Source organism: Notamacropus eugenii, chromosome X (assembly GCF_028372415.1).
Source record: "Notamacropus eugenii isolate mMacEug1 chromosome X, mMacEug1.pri_v2, whole genome shotgun sequence".
Classification (NCBI taxonomy): Eukaryota; Metazoa; Chordata; class Mammalia; order Diprotodontia; family Macropodidae; genus Notamacropus; species Notamacropus eugenii.
Window position 1 is genome coordinate 43,815,061 of NC_092879.1, and position 3,905 is coordinate 43,818,965.

Sequence of the window (3,905 nt, forward strand, 5' to 3'; positions counted from 1 at the left end):
GCTAGCACACCATAACATCAATACAGGCATGAGCCAAACCCAGGGTAACTTGAAGACGGCTTTCTTTTTTGAGAAAGCCATGAGGGAGTAGCCGGGAGAAGTGGGAAGCAGGCTGGATCTGTGATCCAAGGCCTTGGGTTTGAGTCTGCCTCTATCACTCAGTCCCATGGGGAGTCAAGGGAGAGGGGCTCATTGGAGCTGCTAGACAGGGAGGGAATGTGCCATGGTGATTAGGGCCCTGAATTTGCAAGATCTGGGTCAAATACTACTTCAAACACTTCCATCAGCTGTGTGACCCTGGACTAGTCCTTTCCCCTGCCTGGGCTTCAGTTTCCTCCTCTGTAAAATGAAGGGATTAGACTAGCTTTAGGTCTCTGAATTCCCTCCCAGCTCTGGATATAGGAACCTGGATAAATTCCTTTCCTTTGATGGGCCTCAGTTTTCTCCTCTGTAAAATGAAGAGGTTAGACTATATCTAGACCTCTAGGTTCCCTTCCAGCTCTGATTATATGATCTTATATGTGACCTTGGACAAGTCCCTTTCCCTCCCTGAGTCTCAGTTTTCTCCTCTGTTAAAATGAGGTGGTTGAACTAGCTGGCCTCTGAATTCCTTTCTAGCTCTAGAATCTAAGGTTCCCATGATCTCTGAGGGTCAGTCCAGTTCTAACAAGTCCTGGGGTTCCTTGTTTTTGGAGGGGAAGCCTGGAACATGAGTTTAAACCAGATGCTGGCTGGCAGCTGGCTCTCAAATTCCTGGCTCTCAAATTAGACCTTCAAGCTCCTTGGTCCACTGGGCATCTTGATTAGGCAAAATATGAATGCCTGAGATGTAGCACAAAGCTCTAATCAGGGGCTGCTAATAATGACTGACCAGCCAGCCGACTGATTTCTGCCTCGGTCTGTGTCCAAGGGCCTTCCAAACTTTTCCCATTTAGCTCTCAGCATCCTGATTCAGAGACTGGTATGGGATATTCAGAGTCCCAACAGAAGGGGGACCTCATAGCTGGATGGAAGTGGATGGTAGTGCCAGCCAGAAACCATTTGGGGCTGGAAGCTGAGTCCTCCATTGGGACTTCTGTAGGAAGGGCTTCCCTCAGCCAATAGGTCCAGGACTGGCTGGAGGGGGTGGACAAGGGGGATGATCTGGTGGGCCTTGCAGTCTCCCATCCCAGGAACTGAAATCAGGACATAACAGCTGGCTTATGGCTCTGGCCAACTCATGCTGATCCCAAGATCCATTCTCCAGCTTGGGGATTATCTAGGCACATCGTGGCTGCTTTCCCCCTCTCCTTTTACCACCTGCCATTTCAATGCCTTTGGCTGCCCCCGCCAGGTGGTGGGCTGAGCCGAGGGATGGCAACCATAGCCCCAGACAGTCAGAGTGGAAACTATGGAGCAGCTGAGGCTGGGAGAAAGAATAAAGCCTTGGGATCCTGTGTGGATTGTAATTAGCCACGCTGCTGTAACTCCTGTCGCCCCCTCGCATCAATGTCTTCATATGAAGTGGAGGAGTTTGGAAATTGGGGAAAGGGGGAAAGGGAGGGCAAAGTGGGTTTCTGCCTTGAAGTTCTATCTCTCATATCATCATCATCATCATCACCATTAGCCATAATAGTTCAAATTCCTAATACCCTTTAGGAAAAATTGTAATAGTCCTTTGAGATAAGTACAACAGAAAGGATTATTCCCATTTTGCAGGTGAAGACACTGAGGTTCAGTGAACAGAACATGAGATTCATGTCATATGATGAGGAAATGAGCCACCATTCCAAACTAGGTCTTCTGAGCCCACTTCTTTCTAGCCTGCCATTTTGGAAATATGGAAGGCAGCTGTACAAATCCATGCACTCACACAATCTTTTTCTGCCACAATTAAGGGCTAAGCTCACATCGGAAAGGGCTTGGACTGCCTAGAAGGGTCTCCCACACATACACTCATGGGGAGTGAAGAGATAGACTGACTCGAATTCACAGTGGCTGGCTTCACACCAGGACCTTCCCCATTCCCCAATTTAAAAGGCATCCATCCTTTAGAATCATACAACTCAATAACCTGCCTCCACACAGACTAAAATATTATATAACTCAAGGCAGAAACAACCAATTCAACAAACATTTATTAATCAAGCGCCTACCATGTGCTGAGCACTCTGCTAAATGCTGGGAAACACAAAGATAAAAAGCCTCTGCCTCAGAGAGAAATATAACACAGGTAAGTAAATACAAATTTTATAGAAAGTTTTTTCAAGTGGGAGAGAATATTGATAATGGGGCAGGGATGGGTGGAAGGAAATCAGGAAAGACCTTATGGAGGAGGCATACTGAGAAGGAAGGTAGGGACTGTGGATCACAGAATCACCGCATGTTAGAGTCAGAGGAGCCTGGGAGGGCCAGCAAGGCCAACCTGTCTGTCCAGCACCAGAACCAGACCTCAACACCCCCAATGAGTGGTCACCCAGCTTCGCTTGACGCTCTCCAGACATGAGGCCTAACCCACTGACTCTTACCCCTAGACCAAGCCCTTCCATTTTGGGATGATTCTAATTATAACCAAACTGAAATCTGCCTCTCTCCCTCCCACCCATAGCTTCTGATCCCACCCTCTGGAGCCAAGTAGAGCAAGGCTTGTTTGTCTTCCATAGGGTAGTTGAGGCTCAACTCTCCCTGGTTCTGGGTTTGAGATCCTAGTATACCACATGGTTCATTCAATGTGAGTCTCTAAAATATGTACACATATACATGGAACACGATTTGCATGGAAAAAATCAACGGCAAGTAAGAAACATGTATCCATACATTGAGAACTGAGCTTGCACTTCAGGAGACAGAAGAAATCCCAGCTGAGTCAAGAGTTACTCCCTCTTCTCCACGTTCTTTTCAGATGTTAGAGACAACCACATTCTGATGAAGAATTCTGTGTAACCCAAAGATGGAGGTGGCTAGGTGGCTCAGTGGATACAGCTCTGGACCTGGAGTCAGGAAGACCTGCATTCAAATCCAGCCTTAGATACTAGCTGTATCACCTTGGACAAATCACTTAATCTCTGTCTTGGAGACAGGTGGCTCAGTGGATATAGTGCTGGGCCCAGAGTCAGGGAGACTTGAGTTCTAATCCGGCCTCAGACACTGTGTGACCCTGACCTGTGACCATGTTTGCCTTAATCCACTAGAGGAATGGCAAACCATTCTAGTATCTTTGCCAAGAAAATCCCACACACAGTGGCGTCCATGGGAACACGAAGAGCCAGAAACAACTGAACAACAAAGCCCAAAGATTCCTAACATCCATCCTGTGGCCTCCTTTTTTAAGCATCATTCGTTATGGATAAAACCTTTTGAAAGAAAAAAAGGATGCCTCCTCCAGTGTAGGAATCTTTTCATTTCTGCCTTTGTATCCCCTAGAAACTGGCACATAGTAGGCATAAGCTTGTCCAGTTCTCTCATTGTGCAGATGAGGAAAATGAGGCCCACAGAGCATAGGTAACTTGCCAAAGGTTATAGACTTAGAATTAGAAGCCACCGCAATGGCCACCTAGTCCAACATCCGCCTCATCATTTTACCTAGGAGGAAACTGAGGCAGAGGGGAAAAGACTCCTCCAAGGTCATATATAGGATGATAAATTTAGAGCTGAGAGGTATCTCAGAGGCCAAGGACAACTCCTTCCTTTTCCAGATGTGGAAACCAAGGCTGACGGAGGGGAAGTGATTTACTTGTCCAAGGTCATAAAGGGAGCATCAGAGTTTGGCTTGAGTCCAAATCCTCTGACTCTAGAGACATTGCTTTTTCCACTGTACCAAGAGGGGTTTAATAAATGCTTTCTGATTGAGTAGTTTTAAAAAAAATTCTTTCTATAAAGCTAACACTCAGTATGAAAATACCAGCAAATTGGAGAGGAGACAGGAA